At 43.5% G+C, this 27,041-nt stretch overlaps 1 protein-coding gene across 1 annotated transcript in view; it reads right to left on the bottom strand.

Moving 5' to 3' along the window:
* lingo1a (leucine rich repeat and Ig domain containing 1a) overlaps nucleotides 1-27,041 on the bottom strand; it is a 97,443-nt gene that overhangs the window by 41,736 nt on the left and 28,666 nt on the right. The window contains exon 2 of the mRNA XM_030366914.1: nucleotides 12,053-12,208. The gene's annotated coding sequence lies outside the window, so the exon portion shown is untranslated. The remainder of the gene's footprint in view (nucleotides 1-12,052; nucleotides 12,209-27,041) is intronic.

Here is a 27,041-nt window from a genome sequence, read left to right as displayed (position 1 = left end):
GCGCTGACATTAAGCGCATGGCATTTCCTACAAGAATACATCCGTGGCATACAGGCACTGTTCTCTGAGTTGAATTATTATTATTAAGCAATAACCCAGGCAGCGAAAGGACCTTCTCAAATATTAAATAACACAAAACCTACGAACAACTGGCTCGTTCCAAAGGCCAGCAAAGGCTGTAAAGATTAGCAGGGGACTTGCTCCCAGGTCCTTCCTCGCATTAAGGTGGATGAGGATGAGGGGATGGGGAGTTAAGGTTAATGCCAAGAGGGGGAATCTGGTCTATATAGTCGTTTCACAATCCCTGGCACAAAATTGTTACGGCTGGCTCGAATGCCGAACATAATAAGGGACACAACACAAAGGTTTTAAGTTCTTCGTTTTGTTTATTGACAACTAAACATAAAGTACCTGAAAATCACAGGAAACAAACTACAATGGTGTTGCTGCAGTGGAGTTGAGAGAGAGACTGGTTAATTAACCAAAGTCACCATGTAAAAAACGAAATTATGGTCTCAAATCGTGACCCTCTGGTTAGATATTACCCTCTATCTCTGAGGAGGTGGAGAGAATCCTTCAGCCCCTACACACAATAAACCCTCACACTAGCCCTCCAAAATCTTCATAGATCCTGAGATTTTACGATATGGGATTTTACATTTCTCTTTGAAATCATTGCCTTTTAATGTTTGTCCTTGGAAAGCAATCAGAATGGTCTTTGTGTTTGAAGGTTGCTTCATGAAAATGCTTGAGTGTTCATGGGAATATTGATAGTACATGAATTTAATCTTCGCTGCCAAATGACAGCAGTGTGACGATAATGACCAGAGGTTCTAAGTACTATTAAGTTGCACTTGAATGAGATATGAGATAACCAAAGATCTGTGCCATCACGTATATATTTTCCACTCTTGTGCAGGTGGGTGATGAAGAGAGTTCACCTGTTCTCACAGATCACCGGTACCATACTGCTGACTCATTACAGTTGGCTATCAATAATAACGCCAATGCACAACATTTACAATACCACGCCCTTTAACTAACCTTGAGTCAGAAACGAACCATCATTTACATACCTTGATTCAGTTGATTAACTTTCCATGAACTAACCTTTATACACTTGATTAACTATCGTTGAATAACTTGAAAAAGCTAGGGTAGGCAATTTATTTTAGATTTCTTTTTCACATTTGTTAAAAATGTTCTTAACTAATAAATCAAATGCTCTTAAAAAAGGGCAAAAATCCAGATCCATCTGTGGCTGTTGTGGGCCAGCTGCAAGTCATCCAATCATATCATCAGGGCTGAATTAAATGATTGGATGGTTTACCTGTTGGTCTACCTACCTGTCTAGCTTCCTACACATACTCAGCACTCACCAGTGCACTTATTGCACATGACCAGAGTCCTCCACAAGGCCAGGCAGACCTACATCGCTGAAGCTAGCAAGCTAGTCACATGTTATGGGGAAGTGGCTTTGGAGGGAGTCATTTCTTTCCATCTAGCCTACAGGTTTCTCCAAATTGCCTAACCCAACATCTTGATTAATGTCTTGATACCTTGATTATCGATATGATTTAAAACCATGTCGTAGAAGATAGGGTGTTTGTCTCCCCAATATCCGCACACTATCTACATAAGTCCTAAATTATTCAAAACGTGACTGCTAAATTACTCGAAATAACCTTGATTTCCTTACCCTGAACCTTAACTTGGCATTTAAACTGATGACAGAGAACATTCCAGAATTGACATGAACAAAGACAATGCTCGCACTGCCAAAGTTTGGTTGGCGAGTGGCAACAGCAAGCTCATATTTTCCAAAAACAACTCAGGAAGAACCTACACCTCTGAGGCCTGAAACCGTCTCCTATCATGCACGTCCCCACATTGTGGAAAACAAAGAGTTTCACATGCACCAAGGGTGGCGGGGGGGGGGGGGGGGGGGGGGGGGGGGCCTGTGTGGATGTCAAACAGAGAACAGGGCACTGCCAGCGACTTAAAATGGTATCGCTGAACTGTAGTCAGACCAGACCCCCATTAGTGTCCTACTGATACCAAAGCCAATAAACACTTGCCACTCACAGTTGGAGACAAGCCAAGACCCCGGGGAAGCGGATGCATTTAAAGGGCTTCTAAGGGACTCATAGGGCAAGCTGTTTACACACGGGGACCGCGTGTGATGTCACATGTGTGAGCGTCGTGTGGCAGATGTCAAAAGGAAAATCGAAATTACTGGGGTGTGACGAGTTACTTGATACAGCAATAGTAATCTGGGTCCAGCAGTGCTACTATTTTGCATCAGATAATCTTGGAGAGGGGGGACGGTGCTGAAGCTGGGCCAGGAACCCAAAACCGTAAGGGTCGGAGGTACCCCTGGTTTCCTGTTTTGTTACAGTGATATTCAGCAAAAGATAAACGGGTTGCTGGTCGAGTTTACAGAGTTTACAGTCACTTTTAATACTTTACTACTTCTGGCCGAGTTTCTGTTTGCCAATTACGCTTACTTTAATCACAGATCCCTGCCTCTTTTAGGACGATTAGACCAGGAGGTGGTCACAATACCCCCGGATGTAATTGATCACTGAAAGTCACCACAAATAGTGATTAATTTCAGTATTAAAGATATCCCTGCTGTGAAATGTACCATGATTGACGCACACATATGAATGGCAACGAGGAGGAAGCCCAATACAGAAATAAAATGCAGCCTTGGAGTCCTACCTCTCAATGTATTAATAGATAAATGAGCAATCCATCCTACACTTGTCATGTCGCGCTCAACTGGGAAGCACAGGCGACCATCTCCGAATCCGCAGAGCGGACAAAAGTGAAGCCCTCATCTATCCATGTTTTTTTGTCATTGTTGAAGTGGTTTGTTATTCGGCTAAACAAACATATTGGGTACTGTGCCAAAACAGTGTGTTGCAGTAATTGAGTCTCAGGAAAAAATAAAAAGCATACGAAAATGACCACTGGTATAATTACTGCTCTTCACGAGTAGAGCTAGAATCGCAAAAAGACTAAGTTCTGTACATAAATACTAGGTATTTATGGATGAATGAGAGGCTTCACATGGCTCAGAAAGGGTATTATTGACGTTGCATCTTCATCCTCGTTGTGCTGAACAATCGTGTGCCGGAGAGAGTGAAATCACACACTCGACACTGTGCACCTGCTCACATTTTACGAGACTGCAGCAGCACACCGATCTGCTTTTTCCATTTTAAATCGGCCTGCTTTTTACCTACAGCACAGAGAGCTTTCTGCTCAATTAATTTCTCGGCATTCCTCTTTTTCATAAATACAGACATCTATAGTCGTCCCAACCTGGACCTTGACATGACATTCAGCGTCCTCTTCATTGGGTACTGATTGGCACTTTAACATCAGGCATATGAAAACAATTCGGTAACAAAGGGTTTTGCGAGACAAACAGGAGGCCCGCTCGACTGCTTTTGTGACAAACCCCCTCCCCAAAAGCCCTCCCCCCTCCCCAAACCCGGGCGTCTGATGGGATTCCTGTGATAGCCTTTTTTTATCCTAACATTGGTTTCACCTTGTTACCCCGATGGTGTTTAGGACTGCAAGGCATCATGGGTACAAAAGAGATTAGAAGCGATTAGGCCCTGGATCACGCTGATGGCACACTTTGCAAATGATTCATTGTCCCTCGATATTCTGTCGCAAACCTCTTTCCAGATCATTACAGCAGATTTGCACCTTCTGAAGCCCCCCCACCCACCTCCAATGAACAGCATGGTATTGAGAAACCATTCTTCAAATTCCACACAAAAAAACACCTGCAAATGGGTTCTGAATAGAGGGACGGCGAATCACTCTTCCGCCTTCAACGTCATTTTCTTGAACGCCACACGCACTCCCTTTATTGCTATTTGGTCATATCTCAGGTGATTTGTCTGCAGTATGCAGTCGCACGCTTATGGCCAGGGATTTTGTTCCCTGCATTGTTACTTTTTTCAAAATAGAATCACCCATCAGGGTATACGTCCTTTTTACTTTTCGCTCTACATAACCAAACACAAAACCTCAAAGAGACTCGGACAAGCGCCACACTGGGATGAAGGCAAAGCGCAAAGCCGTCACGCAAGAAGAAACATCTCACACACTAACCGTATCTCCTCACGCAGCAGGCTTTCAACATAAGGAGTGTGGTTTTCGATTAATTATTTCTGACATCAGCGCTTCACAAGGTGATAGAAGGCTGTGTGTTCTTGTGTCCTCTTCACACGGTATTCAACCATTGAGCGGTCGAGGCCATTAGCCGTACCTCGTGTTCCCATCCAGACTCCCTTCTTTCTCTTCATATTGCCCGTCACTCACGGCTGCCAAAACAGACGCAATAACCGGTGTCCTCCATTAGGCCAGTTTCAGTTGAATGTTGACATGGTGTACCCTTTTCCTGCCGTGTTTTTGTGTGGTAGTTCAGAAACGGTTCAGTTGTTTCAGAGGCGAAAGTTGACACGCTTTGTGAGGGTAATTTTTGGGCTCATTTTAGACAACCTCTAGGTCACTTTAGCTAAGTAGACATTTTTTGTCCTTCTTTTCACTCTTTGTTGTATTTCCTGAATGGACCATTTTTTTTTATCATAATCCTTTTATAGAGAGAGAGAGAGAGAGAGAGAGAGAGAGAGAGAAAATATGAGTGACAGATAATTTTCAATCTCTCCTTATTCAGCTTCTGTTCCGTCCCATTTATTATATCTATCGAAAATACGATGGTCAATAAAAATGTGAAAAATCTAAATGACATCAGTTGCATTTCTGTCATGATTCCCCATAACGCTTTCCCATTTAGTCTTCCATCACTGGGGGATAAGAAAGCAATTACATTTTTTTCTCATTTTCTATACCTTTAGTCTTGACCTTGTGTTACAATAAAATGGGGTCTATTGTACCCGGTGCTAAACACACACTGTCAATGGAGAGGAACCCATTTTACCATGCTATTTTGGCATTCACCAAAATCTTACTGTTATCCTAATTATGATGTGTGTCTTTGTGCGCATGCAGGCCTGCATGTGTGAGTCGGGAAATATGGTTTGTTCAACCATATTTCTGCTTACCGTGAGGTAAAACAAAATAACTAGGTTTTATCTTACTTAAAAATGACATTGTAAATTAATTAACACAATTTAAAATAAATATTCACAAGATAACCGTGGATGCTGTAGTGTTTGTTCATTTTGGACACACTTTAAAGCCATAGGGCCCTATCTTGCATCCGGCGCAATTGACCTTCTCACTGGCGCATGTGTCGATGCTAGTTTGCAACTGGCGCAGAGCGTTCTATCCCTCCTGTGCCACTCGTCGGTAAATTAGGGAATGATCTTGTGCCCCAAGGGGCGTTTCGGCGAAAGGGGGGGGCGTGATCTGGCGCAAACGTTCCCTGGTGCTACTTTGCAGTTTCAGAAACCATTTGCGCCACAAACCAGGAAATACCTGGTTTAAAGTCAGTGGCGCGTTGTTCAGATGCTATTTTAAGGGCGCATGCATAATGTTGCTTTTGCACCTCGCGCATACACTTTGCTTCTGTCATCTACCTAGCCACACATTCTTGGTAAATTATTTGGGAAAGAACAGCTGATACAACGGTAATAAGTTGTACTTTTAAATCAACGCATCTGCAAACACCGTACAGCAAACACATATTTTGTTGACACAGACATCGTGTACATGCCCATAACTTTTAGAATTGGAAGAAAAAAACCTTAATCCATGTGTGAACTAGGCCATATTATTTGGCCATAAACTGAGCCATTTGAAGTTTGAAATGCATGTGCATCCGTCTCATCGGGGACTGCAGACGCGCTGTCAAAATATGAACTCGTCAGATTCAAATGCGCTCATGGCTCTTAAAGGGGATGGGAGCTGGCACTCTCATTGGTTTATTGCACGTTACGCCCAAACCACACCTACGGGTAATTAGGCTACTTCAGACCAACCCTATTTAGATTTAGGCCGGGCGCAAGAGTCATTTATGAAAAAGATAACAGCACAAGACGAGGTATACATCACACGAGTACATGGAACCTGAATTGCATCATTGATTTAAAGCATTTGTTCCAACGTGGCTCGGAAAAGGACGAATGCAATGTTTTGAAGGGTTCACAAGACGAGCAAAAGGCAAAATAGAATTTGACATTTCGGTCGATTCCTCCTGAATTTCAATTACCTTGAGTCGATAGAAAGCCTTGTGTGGGCTTACCACACATGCTGTACCACTAGTTGTTTTGTACAAGCCACAGGGAGTAGTTGGATTTAAAATAATTCCCTGGACCTCACTATACATGAAATAAACCGATCCTATTTTAAAAGCAAAGGATCTGGTTGCGAAATTTTTGAGGCAGACACTGAGAGACTATTCCGCACCACGTACATTGCTCAAAATAATAAAGCATTATGGACAACATGGACTGGAACCATTCCGTCTTGCAACACAGACCAAAACGCACCGATAAGGCCGTCAACATGGGATTAATACCAGACATGTTCAAATTTGATGGATGAGAGATTATCAACATATTATAATCCTGACTGTCTGGCCAGACTGTCTAGTGCCCACTGTAGTCACATCACATCCCAAGGGGTGTCGACTGATAAACACATCATATGTTTTGACAGGTTTGACAACTGCGGGAAACATTATGTTTGACCTTGGGCCAAGGCCCCCCCCCCCCCCGCCGCCCTCCCAACGGGGGACGTAATCTCTGGTAGATGTGGTGATTCAGGAGATCTGAGATGTGATGACCTTCACACACTGCTGCTCTGAAATCACCGGGCAAAACCTGCCCAAATAAATAAATAAACACAAAGCAATGCAGCATGCCCGAGATAATGCTTAAAGCTGCCTCAGTGCTGGTGGTGGGGGTGGTGGTGGTGATGGTGCTGGGATCTGATGGGGCGTAGCCTTACAAATGAGTCAGAGTAAGTAGCCAGCATGTGATGGTAATCTGAACCTGAATCAACACAACCAAGGCCTCAGTTGAACAATTTTACGGTGACTTTTAATAAAGACACATCGCTCATTTGGAGGTCTGTCCAGTTGTAGAATAAACCAATAACATTGAAATCATAAACATATTGATTGACACGTTTATAAGTATGTGTTCAATATATTTATTTCTGTATGCCTCAAACCAAGAGTGACTAATATGAGTTTTACGCATTATCCTTTTTGGGATTACAATATCACATAAACGATTATTTAATGCTATAAAATCAAATGTTCATATTAGTGGAGCACAATAGGGCTGAAACTAGTACAAATGGTCAAAATGGGTGACTGGATGTTATTACCAAAACTGGCCGCTAGGAAGAGTCTGTCACATCAAGGAGGAGTGAGTGTAGGTTCCCTACACTCAGTGTAGGAGTGAGTGTTTCCTCATCAGTTTCGTAAAATACCTTTAACCCAATAAAGCCAACCAGCACAACACTGGCTGCATACAAACACATCTGTTCCAACCACACTACAACACTCAATGCTATTTACGATAAAAAACAATAAAACTACAACACCTAGACCACACCAATCAACATTTATACAGCGTGGGGAAGACCAAGTTTGGATAAACATTCAAAAGAGACAATCTCTCACCCAGCAGCTCACACATACATGGGGAGAGAGAGAGAGAGAGAGAGAGAGAGAGAGAGAGAGAGAGAGAGAGAGAGAGAGAGAGAGAGAGAGAGAGAGAAGCTCAGACAGACATGCCAGAAAGCTAGGAGAGAGAGTGAGAGGGAGGAAGGGAAAGACGGAGGGAGAGGAAGATAGACGAGAGAGGCAGGGAGGCAGGGAGAGAGGGAGAGAGAGATCCCCCTCTGTGTCTCCAAGTATTTGCAAGGGGGCAGGGGGACACTGCTGCACCTCTAAACACTAGTCTATAAATCCCGCTCCACATCGGGGAATACTCCCACTCCCTCGCTTCCATCTTTGGGAAAAATCTGACCTTGGCTTCTTGTTGTTGTGCCATGAAGCTGGGATTAAAGGAAATCTTTCCCCAACACACATTTCGCTGCGAGAGATCTTCGTCTTTTTATGACCCAGACTTTCATTTCTCTATTTTGAACTGCAATCTATGGCTATTGACAGAGAGAGAGGGTGAAAGCACATCAGAAATGGTGGATCCTACCTTATTATATTCCTCATTGGACCATAAGTGGGTCACAAGACTCAAAGTCATCCTGTAAAGTTTTAGAGACAAACTTTTGGTCTATACTGCACTGCTGTCACATCAAGGTTGTAGAAATCAGCTATTCTACAGGTTAATACAATGCCCAACGTCCACAACCTACCTGCAGGTTAATGACAGTGAAAAAACTCTATGCTATGTGACTAAATGGGAAATAATATACAAGAACACATCCTTGGACAATTATTGTGATGCAACCCACTTTGACGGACATATTTGGGGTGGGAGACGGACACAACAGCTATAGTGTCTAAATCTCGGATTTTGAAAGCCTTCTAACTCCTCGTTATTGCAACAAACTCAGCCAGTTATGTATTCAAGCCTATTTCTGAGATCTGTCCTAGGCTTCTACATACTATCACATGTATATGTGTTCAAACATAACCCGAACCTTTATAGCTGTTTCCGTCACACCAGAAGAGACATTTCTGTATGGGCTGGCAGCCAATGTGGCTAGGAGTGGGATGTTGCACTAGGATGTGAGCTAGCATTGGAAGACAAGAGGCTCTGCAAATGGAACCCTTTAAGCGGCACTGTCATGCTTTGCTATTTTTTTATAGAAGTGTACTGCTGCATCCACGCTTAGTGAAAAGATGTCAGTGTTCAAAGTGAACAGTCCCCGCAAGAACTATCGCAGAGAAGTTTGACTGCTGACGCTGTTGATCACCAAACCCAGACCAATTACGTCAAAGGTCAGACTCTCTAACATTTTCACAAAAAACGAGTTCATGTTGGCAGACCATAAATATTTCACAATAGGCGTTTGAAGTAGTACTCTCTTGTATCTGAAATGTGGCCCAGGGTGACGGCTCCCCTTAAAGACTCCAAGTCTGCCCAGGACCTGACACATGTTGCAGGCTTGCACTTGGCCATCAACAATTACCACGGTCGATCTTGATACCGCGCAATTATGCGCTGCTGTAGATTATGGTTGTCTCCCCGCCCCCCCTTACTTTGTTTGCCTAATTGTATCCCCACGAGAAATTGGTTACTCCAATTTCGACGGCACCTTACTATAAGAAGACGTTATCAGCATCAGGTAACTTACACCGGTAGAGTAACAACAATTACTTTGAGAACGATGTGTTGGTTGACATGAATCCAATATGGAAGGGGGAACGGTATGTCAGTGGATGACTCCGAGCGCTGAGCAGGGAACCCAACGCTCAGTGACTCACTGCGTTGATCCATAGGCGTTCCTCATGGCATTTGTGTGTGTATCTCAAGCACATGTCACGCCGAGCTGTTATACGGGGAATTTGGGTATTTCAAGGATGTGGTGGATATATTCTTCAAAGCGCTTCATTTTGACACACACACACACACACACACACACACACACACACACACACACACACACACACACACACACACACACACACACACACACACACACACACACACAGGGGGGGGGGGAGGGGGGAAGTGTTCTCGGCCAAGATAATCACCATGCATTTCAGACGGGCCAACAGTCACATCCTTAAACACTTAAACACCAACCTCAACACTAGCATTTTCCCAGCATGCAAGGCAGCACACCCACCCATCCTATCGGATTTTTCTCTATTCTCCCGTGAGCGCTTTGTGTTCCACACAACGGAAGCTCCTATAGATTGTTGTCGGCCGCTTCCTCCGCCGACGGAGGCCGCAGCGACCGACGATGAATTCAATAGGAGTGATAAGCGCCGCCGTTCTCCCCCCGTCACCACCTTATGGCCGCGCCGCAAATAGAATAAGAAGAGGAAACTCCCGGGCCGCCTGCGTCCGTCCGCCATACATCTCCAGCCATGCGGGAGGCCCTCCGTCAGCTTTACTGCACATTGCCTTTCCATTCAGCCCGCCCCGCGATGACTGATGGCGCCGCGCACGGCGCCGGATAACTACGGCAGTGCGGGATGATAAAAATGGTAAAACACACATCCTGGACAGGAAATTGGCCGTTTTGAAGCAATTGACACAGAGGCAATTGACAGAGCAGCGGTGGCAGGGGCGCCTTTCTGCCACCACTCCTCTCTCTCTCTCTTTCTCTCTCTGTCCCTCCCTCTCTACCTCCCTGTCTACCTCCCTGTCTACCTCCCTGTCTACCTCCCTCTCTTTCCCTCTCTCTCCCACTCTTTGAAATGGAGACCAAGGCTCTCTCTCTCTCTCTCTCTCTCTCTCTCTCTCTCTCTCTCTCCCTCTCTCCCTCTCTCTCTCTCTCTCTCTCTCTCTCTCTCCCTCAGTATCCCTTTCAGTCTCTTAGTCTTTTAGTGGCCCGGTGGCAGGGCACCCGATACGGCCATGGTCCATTGGATGCGGCGCTCACTGCTGAGGTATTTCCCTAACTACAACATTGATATGCCTCCTCACGTTTGGATGGTATAACACCGCCCCTGTATGGCGCTGCAGCAGGGATCAATGGAAACCGGGTTGCAGACGCTGAGATAAGACATTGGAGGAGGTGCGATGAAACAATTACCTGTTAGGGGATCAGTGTTTCAATGGGGGAGCCCTAAACCCTCTGGGAAAAGTAATCTCCAGGAACAAACGAGTACACGGGAGAAAGTGGGTGGGAACACCGATCGGCAGAGATGAAGCTGGCGGGAATTAGTCATGGGTGTTTCACAGATCACATGCAATTGTATTGATACTCTGTCCTTTTTTCAAATCAACCATGGGGTTGACTGGTACCTTTCGGTTATCAGTAATCACTTTTGGTTTAGGGCGCACTTAGACGCATCAAATGTACATAGTCTTCGCCCCTCGCTGGGACTCAAAGGAGCGTCGTCATTCTTCGCTATCTTCTAATATGAGAGAGTACTTCTTCATACGTGTGCTTTGAACGATGCTGTGGCCTGCAACATCAGCTCCAATTCCTGGATGAATGAAATCATTGGTCCAACTTTTTGAAGATTATTTTGTTGAACCTGTGATGCAACCAGAGTTTCACATGAATGAGAAAGAACGTGTATGAAGCTGTACTCGCTTAAATCACAAACTGGCAGAGTGTGATTGTTTTCCATTTTTGAAGAGGCGGCAAACCCAAAGTTAAAATAAATATTTGTAGGTTCCATATGCATACATACATATACATATATGAATAGAAATAATATCTTTTCATTGTATTCAAAGATAAGCCACCAAGGGCACAGTGGAGCACGACAGAGCCGACTTTCTACACTCGCACGCAGGTAGATCCAATGTTTCGCATTTTTTAAAAGACCAAAGACCGCTTATTTCTTTGGCGGCACAATAGAGAGAGAGTATCTGCGTCGAATCCTCTCCCGCTTTTCAGATCAGTGTTCAAAAAAAGCGATGATTGTATTGTACCACGCAGTAACTTAAAAAAGTAGGAATAGCTGCAATAGAGGCATCATGGCGCCCTGAGCACCAGACTGGGTGCGATAACTGTGTATTCATTCACAGGATGTTTTTTAACCCACGGCAGCATCACTACCTTGAGAGATGACAGGGATGTCCCACAACTCCCATCCCTCCGGCAATCAACAGTTTTTTCTCCCCTTAAAAGCAAAACAAATTGCTGGAAGACATTTGAATGCAAACTCTAAACTGGGAATTTCTCCAGATCGACCCCAGGTAAAGGCAGATAAAGTAGGTCGATACGTGTGTACTTGGCAGAGCATGGCATTATCCCCTTCAGGGTAAGGTTGTATGATTCCCATCCCAAAACTGCATAAACGTGACTTCCACAATCCGGATTTTCATGCATGTTTCAACCAGCAGACACGCTAGAAACTAAAAAACCCTTTCTCTGTAATGAATGGCGGACGCTCGAGTGTGGAAGCGCGGCAGATCATAGATCATTCTTGAGGCGGGCGGCGCCAGCTTCAGGTATTACTCACAAGCAGTAAGTGCTGTCCCACTGGTCGCCGACAAGGACAGAGCGGCAGGCTGTGAAGAGGCCGGAGTGGAGAGGTGGGGACCTTCTCGCTTCAAGGCACATGCCCTCCGTGCATTCCACCCCTTTGCTCCCTCTCTCCACCTCGCCCAACGCCTACCTGTAATCACAAGTAAACAGTGGAGAAACGTTAACCTCGGCCGAAAGTGAAGCAAGTTGGGAGAAAAGAACACAAGAAACAAACGTGGCGTCTCCTGGTGCTCCGTTTGATGTTTTTTTTTCAGTAGCGGTGACCATGACTAAGTAAGTGCATGAATTATACATGAGTTAAGTTGCTGGTTTTGGGCTTTGATTAAAACAGAGCTGTGTACACTTTGCCGAAAATACATTCTTTGGGTACAATTCTTGTATTCAGTGATGCAAGCGGACATGCCGTTTGAAAAAATAACAATGCAATACTTCAAACACAGATCAACGTGTTGTGTTACCATGATTTGACGTGATGCTACACTTATGTATTGTGTGCTGTATGGTCAATGTGATTTGACATTTCATTGATAATGCTGGAATATACTGTTAAAACACATTACATATATTAACATTAATTAAACCAAGGATACATGTACCAATGTTTCCCTACATCTCTTGTAGGGAGTCAGTCAAATGAAATGACTATTTCAGCCCCGAGCCTGGCTATCTCCTTAATAACCCCTCATAATAATAGACTCTGTCATTCTCCACGAGTGGCCAATGACAACATTTGGAAATGTCAAAGACATTTGCAACCTAAGGTTGAGCTTTAGAGACATTCAGGATTTCGGACAGTATTAGTATTTTTTAAATACTTTCAAATATAATCTCTTTTAAATTGAATAATTTGAATTCGTCGGTATCAAGGCTCTGGTCTAGATATTCTTAACAGAATGTTTATTTATTGCTCTCTACCACAGTCTGCAGTTGTGAAACTTGGGAGGCTAATTTACCTCTTCAAAGCGAGGGTTGTTTGTCTGGGTTAAGGTAAGGATTATTTGGGCAACCGAAGGCTGGGTTTATTGTTAATTAGGATGATTAGCTGATGAGACATTGTAGGTATCAGAATATGTGGGGGGAAATATCCTAGATCACTAACTCTACAAGTTATATATGCTTTATGATAGAGTGAGATCGACAGAAAGAGGGGAGGACATACAGCAAAGGACCATGGGGAGGAATCAAACCCGGGTCACTGCGTTCAGGAGTGGACTGAGCCTATATGGTTCGCGCTCTACCTGGTGAGCCACCGGGCTGCCCTCTAGATCACTAACTTTACACTAACCTGTATGCAACCGGTTTCCAGCAGCACACTGAAGCATCCCCCTTGACGTCTAAAGGCTCCCGGCCGCCCACCTCGAGCACTCTGCCCTACTTGACGTGACACCCTGGGGGGGGGGCATGCTGCAATAACGGACATCACATGCTAGGCTCCCCCTTCCGCAACACGCCATGAGTCTCAATGAAAGCTCCATGCGTCACGCGCCAGTCTGAGCCGCTGCGGGCTATTTAGCTAAAAAAGCAGGGCTGGGTGGAACGGGGAATTGAACCGTTGCTTCCCCAACTTGAAGGCCGTCAGAGGCGGCGTGGTGAAATTATTCCTGCCACTCTTGTCACGTTGACGGCACCGCTGGGAACAGCCCGGCACCGCGGGTCCACCTGGCGCTGCGATGTACAGAATGGAGAGTTGCTCATTTATGCTGAGAGGGCAGCATGGCGATGGGCGAATGAGTTGTGCTGAAATAATAACAAGGGAAGCTCAAAGCCCGGGAGTCAAGAGGGATGGGGAGATACGGAATGCAGTTCCTGTTCCGGCAGAACCACGGATGGAAGGGGCATCTAGGGGGAATATAGGCTAGTTAGGGTGTTCCACCGCCAGCTGAAAAGGTACTGGGTTCGAGACCCCGGTGTCTTTTCGTATTGTTAAATAACCAGACTTTCCTACAGCGTGTCCTGTGGACTGTTGACGTTACGCAAGACGCCTCACCTCGAGGAGGTCCTTATGACCGGTGGCTGAATTCAGTGCAGCTGCGTCTGGGATAAAAGCGTCTGCTAAAGGGACTTGAAAACTACAAGAAAACGAGGCGATTTTCCACCCCTTACTCTTAAACATCTTTGAAAGAAGCAAAGCAAAGGACTAGTGCTGTTGAAGGACACCACCGGGGAGGCAAAAGGAAACAGACATCTCAAGGGTAACAAAACCTCGGAATAACAACTAAAACCAACACAAACACATTACCAAAGGGGCCGCAGAGCCAGCGAGCACCGACCCCTCCGAGGTAACGGAGAACCATCCCACTAATTGTCTTAAATCGCCTCTCCGAGCGGTGTACCAGGGCCACCGTTCGAGACGCTTTGGCTTCTCCCCTCTCTCGCTCCCTCTCGTCGCCGGTTGTCTGTGCCAAGATTAAGCTCTATCTCCCCGAGTGCACATGGATGACGGGAGTCTCCAGGGCTCCGCGCCGCACCGCGCAGTCCCCCCGCCGCCCTCCCCCTTACATCCAGGCACCCGGCACTCAACCAGCCCAACGTTTCTGTTTTCAAGCAGGTTAGCACCCTCTGCCAGCAGCCGCCTGACAGGCTGGGGCGTCACCGGGGCGGCGTGCACCCAGCGCTACCCCGCAGCACCCAGCAGGACGCAGACGACGAGGACCCCGTGACTCAGTGGAGACGCCAGTGGAATGGAGTCTACTCTGTGTGTGCGTGTGTGTGTGTGTGTGTGTGTGTGTGTGTGTGTGTGTGTGTGTGTGTGTGTGTGTGTGTGTTTTGTCTGTGTGGGTCTGTGTGTGCGTGTGTATGTGTGTGCCTGTATGAGTCTGTCTGTCTGTCTGTGTGCGCGTGTGTGCGTTAGTGTGGCTGTTTGTGTGTGTGTATCTGTGTGTGTGTGTGTGTGTGTGTGTGTGTGTGTGTGTGTGTGTGTGCGCGCGTGTATTTGTGTGTGTGTATGAGTCTGTCTGTCTGTCTGTCTGTCTGTCTGTCTGTCTGTCTGTCTGTCTGTCTGTCTGTCTGTCTGTCTGTCTGTCTGTGGCTGTGTGCGTGTGTGTGTGTGTGTGTGTGGCTGTGTGCGTGTGTGTGGCTGTGTGCGTGTGTGTGTGTGTGTGTGTGTGTGTGTGTGTGTGTGTGTGTGTGTGTGTGTGTGTGTGTGTGTGTGTGTCTGATGAAACTTCAGACTTCAAAAGGAAGGCTGAGTTTTAAGACCTTAGCCAAGCAGGATTGTTGAGTCTAAATGTTTAACTCCAGCTACAGCCTTTTTTTGTACAGCCAATCATGTTAGAGGGGACAGATTATGTGTCTGAGTGTGTGACTGAGTACATATGTGCGTGTTGGTGCATGCAGCTATACACGTGCATGTGTGTGTGTGCGTGTGTGTGTGCATGTATTTATGTGCGTGGGTTTATGTTTCTACCAGTGCATTGGTCCCTGTGTGTGTGTACACTCGCGTGTGTGCGGGAAAATGTGTGGGTTTGTCCCTGTGGCTGTGTGTTTGTCCGTATGTATGTGTGTGTCACTGAGTGTGTGTGTACTGTACGTGGGTGATTAGAATTGCTCAGGGAAGGCAGAATGAAAGATTCATTATTCAAATAAGGCTACATTTAAATAAATAAAGGAAATGCTTTATCCATGAGGTGTCAGCAAACTACTGCATTATAGTAATATCCCAGTAATACTTAGTCATACTTCTCTCTGTAATCTTATACCAAACTCACAACCAGGGATTCCATATTAGTTCATTTACCCGTGTTTTAACACAGACAAAGATTTTAAATTTGCGAAGATTATACCATCATGATATTATCCAACTTAAATCTGCCATTACTGGAAAAGAATTCCAGTCACTTCCATAAATGTGTGCATCCTGATGAAAACCCCCAAAACCTCAGCCTGCATTAAATATTTAGTATAAGTATCTTTTTTAACATTCTGTTTAAAACCGCAGAATCTCAGAAGAAAAACTAAGAAAGTGTAAGAGTGGTGTACACATAATTAGTGCGGTTTATCATGCGTTCGTCATACGGGACATACATTACACATCAATAAAACATCCGATATACTCAATAATTCATTCATGGCTTATGTACAGTTAACCTTATTGTGCATGAGAGTGATTATGCAAATGATCGTTCCCAGTACTGTGGGAATAAAGTAACAGTCCCATTAAGGCTAAGTTCAGCCCTGTGTGTCTGGACTGTTGATGGACAGTCACTTGTCATTAGGGGCACAAACGGATATTATAGGGTAATAATAGAGCGTATATGCAATGGAGACTGTGAGGAAAAACCTTTTCAGACCATTTGTCAGCACGTAGGCATGAGCACACAATGGCTTTGAAGGAGCAGGGTAGCTCTCAGGCCAGAATTAATATTACATGACCAGTGTACTGCTGTGCCCGATACACAAACACACACACACACACACACACACACACACACACACACACACACACACACACACACACACACACACACACACGTGTACACTGCAGTTTCATGCACACACATAGACAGTATTGCATGGCTAGTACACTCCCCCTGCCCAATCTACAAACACACACACACACACACACACACACACACACACACACACACACACACACACACACACACACACACACACACACACACACACACACACACACAGAGAAACACACACATACACGTCGCTACACAGCTCCACAGACACAACGGCATGCACAGACACATTCATCCAAATACATGCACATAGCTGCACACACACTGAAACAGCTGCATGTACATGTATAAACTCATGCAAACATATGTAAGTACACACACAGACACACACCCGTTGACAAGCACACACACTTACACAATGTAACTACACACGCACGCACACACACACACACACACACACACACACACACACACACACACACACACACACACACACACACACACACACACACACACACACACACACACACACACACACACACACACACACCAATAATACAAAACAAAAACAAAGGCCTCTGAGGTAACAACTATGTAAGATGCTAGCATTTATTAGCAATAGCAGGCCTCACGTTGTCTTGTTGCAACCAAACATTAAAGTTGCTCTTGCCTTTACCAATTGGTTTCCTGTTAGAAAGAATTATATTTATTATTTCCTTTTCATTTTTTAAGGGTTTTTAAGTTTGGGTTGTGATGGGCTTTTTAATGAGTTTGATTTACCCCAGGCAGAACTGGAGACCTTGCCTCAGACAAAAAAGTTGTCTGAAGCATTTTGTTTTAGAAAGTAAGTGCCAAGTCAGCATAATTTGACCTTCAAGGCTCAGTAAAAAATGTTACCTTGTCCTTCATAATTATATCGTTGCATACATAAACTGTATGGACCTACTAACCTGTAGAGTGTTATTAAATCAGAACCAAGCCTCAAAATCAAGGTTTGTGTTGAACAACAACATGAGCAGCATTGCACCCCTATTATCCTGATATACTTTTGTTCAGATGTAGCCCCGGTTCACTGATCATCTTCCCAGCCTTTAACTTCTAACAATCGTGTTTTAATAGGCAAGCAAGGCTCATCCAGAATGAATGAAGTACGGGGTCACCACACATGCTGTGCGGAAGTTCCAGAAGGAAAATTGAATGTAACCACGGTGAGCCGGAGCGTTGCAACGAGGGGGTTAAGAGCAAAGAAAGGAGGAGTCTGGTCATTAAGTGTGAACCCGATAACACTCAAGATCAGTACCAAATTAGATCCTACATTTTGTCGGTACTAGGCACATTTTTTCCTTTGCTACTTGACACATTGGTCACATAATTATAAAATCTCGACTTTGAATCTCGAGATTGATCGATAAGGACAATTATTTTTGCTATGACAATGGCCAAGCGTGACACCAGCTTAATATTAACAAATCACATCACCCATTGTGACGTGAATATGTAGTTAAAAACCATAAGAAAGTAAATGAATGAGCTGACGACTAAATTCGACTTCCTTCAGCGCAAATCCAAAACCCTGGTAACACCAACAATCACGGCGAAGCAATTATGCGTTTCGATAGCACTTTCCACGCTTCAATTGACTCCTCCAACCCCACTGGCCCCAATGAACGAAGCTTTTATTAAGACGTGAATGACTTAATTTAAAAGTGTACACAACCAGGGTGATTGGGGGGGGGGGGGGTGGGTGGAGGGGGGGGGGTACTGGCAGAGTTGAAGCCGCTGTTAGCCTTTCAACTTGAAGGGCTAGCTCACACTGTGTGAGGCTACGTAGTTACATCTTTAATTGGAGCGCGGCTATTTAAAATGGGCCGGACGGGGATGGTGTCCAGGGGCCTATACGCTCTGTGCCAATTAAAGGACCTCAGATTAATCAACCGATAATTGGTGAGGAGCAATTCATTCCAATTGAACTCATTTGATCCTAATTGGTGTTTCTTTTTTTTTTCTTTTATTTGATCGATCAGCCCTTCCTGTACTCACCACTATTACAGGCAGGTTGTCGGATTTTCAAATATTCAGCCGTACGTTTTAAGTGCACAACAAAAACCAGTGGTAGGGATTAAAGCATGCGAGACACCAATCAACACCAATTCCAGAGCAATCCATCAAATTCTCCTCGCCTCACACAAACAAATTAATCTTAGACCTGTAATTATATTATCATTATGACACAGCATACACCTAAACATCCTGGATAAGTGATGGCATGAATCATTCCCAGCTACTGTCTTTGATTGTGCAAAGGAACCAATGTATGTTGATGGCCTCTTTTTTGCCAATCAGAGCCACTGCAAAAGGCTGTTAGCGCGTTAGCTAGCACTATTAGCGCACTCAACTAGCGGGTCGAGAGTGCTCCTCAAAACAAAATAAACTGAGGATGTTGAATATGCCTGTGTGATGTTTTGAAGCTTGGTTGAAGCGGTACACCTAACTACAAAGGGAAACGTATATGATAGTGAATACAATTTTAATTAATGTTGAGATTTAAATAGGGTGCTCGACAAAAGTTTAAACCAGAATCAACAAGATTGAATGTTATCCTTTCATCTAATTTTGGATGAGCGTGCAGGAAAATTATTTGCATCTTTAGGTTTCAAGGCAACTGTATTACATTCCTCAATGGGAAATCCAGTTTAACCACCTTAAAACATTTAATTACAAATCTAAAAGCCCATTCGGCAGATTGCATTCACACCTTTGAATACATGTTTACATTAATGAGCCTTGGGAACACAAACTCTGTCCAAGCCATTGAAAGCACCACATTACTTGACTTTGCTGGCTTACTGTGTGTGTCTGCCGCAAAGTAAGACTAAACATTTTCTACTCCAAACAGACAACATGGCTATGATATTACCCCCAATTCCTAGAGTCTCTCACACCATCCCTTCTTCATCTGAGACAGTGGAACGCAGCACACTCTGGACCAGGAATGTTATCATCGCCTTCTTATCAACACTAAATAGTCCCTGACAGAACATGTTCAGTCTCTCTTTGCAGACAAGACACAAATCTGCATCGATCTAGAGCAGTCCCATAGAGTTAATTTTTCCGTTGTGACACAATTAGGACTCATTTAACTTTTTTGCTCGTTTAATAAAAAAAATGTAAAAAAGTATTCGTGTGCTTTTAGCTGCATTCTCCTTAATGGCCCCAGAAGAAAAATCCTGAGTCAAAATGTACACCCAGGGACATTTAATATACAAATGGTTTGCAGTGACAGTCCAAGAAAGAAGAAAAAATGGCAAATTATACGATGGCAGATGGTGTGCAATGACTGGAGATTTAGTGCATGACTAATAAAAAGAAGTGCTGCCAAAAGCACTTCAGCTTATTTCATCAGCATAAATTAAATAAATTGCAATTGAATGGCATTTTAGGGGCTCTAGATTAATGTCGAATGCACATGTATGATCGTCTCAGACCTTTTTACTGGCTCAGGCTGAAATGTACTAGTAATGACAGATTGACTGAGTGATTGACCATATGTTACTGCTGGTAAAGTCCTGCATGCATCCTGTAAACCATAACCATTATGTGGGCTACTATTATTGGAAACAGTGCTACCATTGTTGCATTATTGCGTCTGTGTTTTAGGACAATGGTATTTTGAAGGAAAATAACAAAATACCTCTTAAATCTGGAGTACATTTTGATGGAATGAGGTTGACCTCAATTGTGGAGCGTTAATTAATCAAGGCCCATGCTCCAACAGAACCGCATGGTTCCATTGATTGTCATTACCCCCAGTGAAGTCCCTTCCCCCCCCCCCCCCCCCCCCCTCCCCCAACGTCTCCAGCATTACTTATTTTATTCGAGGTAATCAAATCATTCAGCCCTTTTCATGTTTACGGTCAAGTGAAGAGTATCTATTTGACCTACATCCAGAGCCGGACAGTAACGGAGTACATTTACTTGAGTACAGTACTTAAGTACAATTTTGAGGGATCTGTACTTTACTCAAGTATCATTTTTTGGGAGTACTCATGACTTTACTCAGGTACATTTGAGAGGCAAATATTGTACTCTTTACTCATACATTTACATTACAGTTACATTTCTATCCATAACCGTGAGTACCCGTTACTCCTTCTGAAAAATAAAAAATAAAAGGAGAAAAGAAAAATCACGGAAACCCTCAATTTGTTGTTTCCCTCTCAAACGTGATTCCCTCTCAAACTGATTAGGACAGCCTTCAGCCTATCAGCAATCACCTTCGCTTTCCGCCAAAGCCAACTCCATGGTCAGAATTAGATGAGAGACGATTGTTGATTTGATTGATAAAAAAACTGAGAAACTCACACATACATAGAATTGTTAGCTGAATTTTCTTTTCGGATATTGCATATTTATGTAAGCTGAGCAATTGTTTTTATGTTCTTGAGTATACTGTTATACTGTATACTATTGTGCTATTGCCATGGTAAAAAGATGAAAATTACTTGATTTTACTTTCAATTCCTTTTACATTCTCCAAGGTGTTAACATTTTTCATAACTCCATGCAGGACGTTTCTATACATAAATGTAAGCACTGTGGCAGTAGTAATGCAATATTTAGAAAACATACTCTTGTACTCTTGATACTCAAGTACTTTTAAAAACAAGTACTTTTACTTAAGTAGACATCTGACTGTAGTACTTTTACTTGTACTTGAGTAAAATTGAGCAAGGGGTATCTGTACTTTTACTCAAGTAAGGAAGCTGTGTACTCTGTCCACCTCTGCCTACATCATGCATTCCAGCAATCACAGCAGCAAACTGTATCACTGTATGGCTAATCTTATGAGTTAACTAAAACGAATTGCTCTATGAGCTAATTAGCTTAAAGGGCTATCATGCAAGAACTTTCAACATGGAATATTTCTCCAATTAAACATCCATGGCTGATTTCTTTTGATGGAGAATAACTCAAATTCAATGTAGCATGTGCATCAAAATATGTTTTGCTGAATCATTTCTGTGGACATCTTTTCATGCCGCCAACAGATAACAAGTAATACCTGCAGTGGAAACTCTGCTCTCGAGTGGTACTGGAGTCTTTTGGGTAATGAGACATTGTTGTAATGTCAGGATTATTGACGGGTTCTTGAAAATAATTAACTGTGTCTAAAAATGCACAGTCACAGAGCGTGAAAGTTACTTGTCTCTCGTGCATTCAGAGACGAAAACCAATTTACCCAACTATAACCTCTGCTGAAAGTTAAACACAAATTTTGACACCCCAAGCAAACTGCGCCACCTGACTCGCACCCGGCACATCTGGATGGCTGCCTGCCAGACAATGTAGTTGGTGCACTGCTACCCTCAATCAGCAGCTCTGAATATTGTTGCTTTTTCTCACGACGCGGTTCCCAACCCTTACTGGCCTGTTGCATCATGCATCTGCCTCCCCACACATTGTCATCAACCTGTAAAATCAATAACCCTTTGCACAAAACTCACTAGTAGGAATTTAAGATATGCATGTCAGGCACATCTCAATTCATACTATTTATTTAGTGGCAGTTTGCCCGTGGGGTATGAATTATTATGCGGTCTGTTAGTATGTACAGATCCTTAACAGGACCAGTTCAAACTTTTAAAATATAGACCGCATTAAATAAATTATGCACATTCGTCAGCAACCTCCTGCTAGAGGTTAAATAGCCAGTGCAAACACCCCTGTAAGCCACTCTTTATGTGCATTCGTCCCAAGTTCTTTGCATCAAGTAGAACCAAAACCATCCCACATACAGCCAACGTGTAACTCATTGACACATCGGCAATTGAGCCCCAGAAAAAGAGATTCTCAAATAGGCTTGCACGTTGGCGTCTGGGTCTTCTGCAAATAGAGACTTCGACCCGGCACGAGCCGCACCCTCCAATGAGGTTTCTGCGGCCACCCTCTCAATGGTGTTAACTGTGATGTGAAAGCGATGAACCACGGGGAGTCTTGGGGGCCCCCTCTTGTATGGATCAGCTGACAAGGAGACGGGGCCCTTGGTTTTCTTTCCTCCCGTCTTCCACACCCAGAGATAAGAGCTGTCTTTCAACTTGACTGACGTGTCGTTGAAGGGCAGCGGTCTGCGCCTTTGTGGTCACTTCTTGATCGGTTCTTTCAGCCATTCACGCGGTTTGTTTCAAAGGTAAACACACACACACACACACACACACACACACACACACACACACACACACACACACACACACACACACACGTTCGCAGCTGCTTTGTTTCCTTTTTTTTGTTGTTGTCATTTTGTAAGCCTTAGGGGGGGGGAATAAATCATTTAAAATCCATTCTTGTCACACATACACGCAAACACACACACACACACACACACACACACACACACACACATGTGTTACTCTTACTAGAGAATTGATTACAGCTAGGGTGACATTTCTTTTTGGGTTAAAAGCATTCCTGTTATAACCAAGATGAAAGGCAGTTCAAACCGAACCCGGAGCATTAACCAGCCTTCCCCTCGTCCGTTATTATCTGTTAATGATGGCGTGCATTAAATAGATCCTGCGCCAGGCATCTCGTGTCAAAAAGGGTGCGAGAAGGTGTTGCATTTAAGATCAAGGGCAGAAGACCCCCCACCCAGTCAGCCTCTGATACAGCAACAGGCAGCTTGCCAAAGCCAGCGTACACCTGATTCATCACCCCCCCCCCCCCCCCCCCCTCACCGCAACCTACTCAAACAAGCCTGTAATTATTTAGGCTGGAGAGCTGGAAGATTCATAAGGTAGCGCTGCCGTGCTATATTTAGCATGGAAGTCAACTACAATGCAGTATGGTATTAACAACAGAAAACAAACAGAGAAAAAACGAAAGTAGGACGTGCAAGAAATAATATTAGTGATGAAATTGTTCGATCACATGCTAGAGCTGTCTGGCTTTTGGACCGTTGATAAGGGAGGACTGGGAAGACCCAGCCGGTCGATGGTCAGTTTGGCTCTATAGAAGGAGGAGGTACGGTGGTCATGAACACAACGGAGAGAACTGCACATCACCCCCACAACCAGCACAATGGCCTACAAGCAACGGCCCTGATATATCAAAGGCAAACAGGTAGAGAGAGGGTTTTTTTTTTTTGGTTGTTGTTGTCGTGGCTGCGTTCACCTCTGTGTCCTCTGGAAGGTCTATGGCACCAGAGTGACAGAGGATGGCCCAGAAATGTAATTACACATTCAGCCCAGGTCTGAGAGAACCCATTTGTCAAGCAGCACGGGGAAGCAGGTCAGAATATTTTTGTTCTCCGACTGGTTTAGTCTACAGTAAAATGCTAATGCTATAATAAATCTAATTATATATACTGTACTTAAGTTGCACTTAACTACACTATAACACGATACACTACACTATATGACTCCATACTACCCCATACGATACTTGACAACACTAGGATATACCATACAAACTTAACTATTTAACTATTATTCGCCAAAGGCAAAGTGAATAGTGGGGAATATATATATATACTGCGCTATAATATACAATGCTATACTTTATAATGTTTGGATATACAGTTTACTATATGGGTTCTATTCAGTGAAAATCAAGACATCAGAATCTCTATTTTTTCCATTTCCCACACTAAATATACTAAACTGATATAGAGTTCAGTATACTTCAAATAATACTATGACAAATGTATCCCGTTACACTGATAACAAACACAGATCAACATTATGTCTGGTGCATGCTGAGAGACAGGACGAATAAATAATTCAACTAAGGTAGGGGGTTTGACAGGTCTGATTGATCGAGCTCCAATCCAATACAGGCCAATAACTCACAACTAGATCAACCACCGGGATCAATGCTGGAAGTGACTGGAATTGATTTTTGTTTTTCCGCCTTTAAGAATGAAATGTGGTGTTTTAAATATAATTTGTGATTATAACTGATCATATTACTGATAGTGTTGAGGTTTTTACGATTTTTTTTTTGTGTGCGATTGGTTTATGATCAGGAGCTAAAATAAAATCCATAACCTTTTTACTTTTCTGAATGGTGCAGTGTTAAACCGTAGTGGCTGGGCTGTCTTGTATTTGGTTCATTCAGAATTATTTAATGAGCATGAATGAGAACATTGAAACAATGCAGTCATTCACGTCAATTTATTCAATTTTCCCCTTCCTCGCATCATTATGACGTTAAACTCATTAAACCCTTTAAGGGTTTAATGAGACAATACTTTGCTCTTTGTCGTCACTCAGCACCCTGCCGGATTTCAATTTTCTTTCTCTTGTAACGTCAAAAAGCCTGTCTAAGGAAAGCATTCTTTGTATCCGACATAGCCATAGCGATGTATCAACGTCAGTGGTCTGTACAAACAGCAGTCAAATAAGCTGTTACATTTCCACACAAAATATTTATTCTTTAAAAAGCAACTGCTGTCATGAGAATTTCTCCACACGCGCGCCCGTCATCTCAAACGGTGAGCTGGTGAGCGTTGAGGTGTCACAACACTACAGGGGTTAGGTACTGCTTGTGGGAGGAGCATTCACAGGAAGGATCCTTGGGTAATGAAGAGCAGACTTGAGCTTCGAGGCTTAGCGACTGAGTGCATCTAAGTGAACCCTAGTCAGAGGAATGCATGTTCATACACAGAAAGAACACACAGCTGTAGATCTCTTTCTACCATCCTTATTTAGAAAAAGAGTTGCCACTTAAGAGCTGCTTGTTGTGAATGAAAACCTTATGTGATCACAATCTATTTTGCGGTAGATTCTTCACCTTGGAGCCTCAAGTGATGACAGAACTCTGTTCTTTATCTATACCAAATGTCTGAGAATCTTAAGCACTATGCGTGAATTTCTTTAGTGTGGAAAATAAAAAATAAATTCTCTGCAAAAGCTTTTGTAATACTGCTGTGTCTAGTTATCAACAGAAAAAACGGTACAATGTATTAAAACCTACTCTACACACTCTGCATGCATAATACCGAAATACTGGCAGCAGATGAAACTTTCCAGGCCCTACTCACAAAGTTCACAACCAATATAGCTGAATATTAAAACCAGCACTAGACCAAATTAATATATTCCTTCAGCCTCTATGCTTCACGGGGGTTATGTTTTACCACCAAGTGTGTGGGTAATTAGCAAAATGACCCATTATTGAAATCACAAGTTGGTTATGTACACCCAGAAGTAAAACAGACTTATCAGCCATCCGGTTGGTAAGATCGACTTGATCATACAGCTCCCATCGCACTGTGAAATGACACTCCCTACAGATATGTAACTATGATGAAATGGCTTGTTATGCCTTGTTAATCAACTCACCCCTGCTGGTAAAATAGGTGAATTTTGCCGTTGATACCAAGTTATGTTTGTGCAAACTCCCTCCACAAAAAAAAGCTTTGTAACCAGGAGGACAAACCCCGACAAATTACCTCCCACTTCCAAAGACATACAGGTCAAGTCATTTTGAGACCTTAAATTGTCTATTGGCGTGAGTGATGTGGAGGCACGCAGCCCTTGGATGTGGCACACATCCCATCTGAGTTGTCCCCACTTGCCTTGGTCCCATGGGTGGTAGATAGATGGATGGATGGATGGATGGATGGAAATAGATGAGTAGATAGATGGTTCAGTGGGTGGATGTATAGATGGATGGATGGATTGAAATAGATGAGTAGATAGATGGTTGGGTTGGGTAGATGGATGGCGCAAAATCCCAATTATATTCAATCCTTCTTTTGTTATAGCAGACTAGTTACAAAGCATTTCCTGTTGTGCAATCAAGAAGTTGGGAAAAGGCTCTGATTGATTGTATTACAATGTTACAGTGAATCAATAAAGTGTCTAGGACTAATCATATTCATGCCAGACCCTTTATTCTTTGTTGATATTACTGCATTCTTTTTCAAAACTACATTTAGAGGTTTGGTTTTGTTAGCTAAACAGCACACTAAACCTATAAAGAATAACATCAGTGAAACACAGGGCAACTTAGGGTTGATAACTGGCAGCTTGTTCGACGGTTTCCATACCATATATCACCCAGTTCCCAAAGCAATTTAAAAAACCCTTTTTGGTTGGTTTAATTGTCTCTCTTTTGGATGTGATGTTGTGATGCTGTTATGACACTTACACATATTGGAACACATAACAAATATTTTTTGTGTTTAAGTGCATATGCAAGACATCATTAAGACAAGACCCAAGAGGAAGACAGGAATACGTTGATGTTTGTTACATTGATGTTTTAAGACAGCAAATGTAATCGTGTTCGTAACCATCAACACTATTTCTATTTTTAAACAAGAGGAGCAGCATTAGCTTCACTGTGTAGTCGAGTTGGGAACCTCAGAACCTCAGTGCTTTTTATGTACCGACTGAAACCGGTCGGTACAACCGAGAGCCAAAGCTGGACCAAGAGTTATGTATCTATGTTGGTTTTCTTGGCGGCCGCAAACAACGCGTTAAAAAACAGTTTAAATTGCATAACAGCTAGGCTAGTTAGCAGCTAACTTACGGTCTATTGATTCAGTGT

The sequence above is a fragment of the Gadus morhua genome, chromosome 9 (genome assembly GCF_902167405.1).
Source record: "Gadus morhua chromosome 9, gadMor3.0, whole genome shotgun sequence".
In the NCBI taxonomy this organism is placed as follows: Eukaryota; Metazoa; Chordata; class Actinopteri; order Gadiformes; family Gadidae; genus Gadus; species Gadus morhua.
This window is presented reverse-complemented; position numbering and strand designations above follow the sequence as displayed.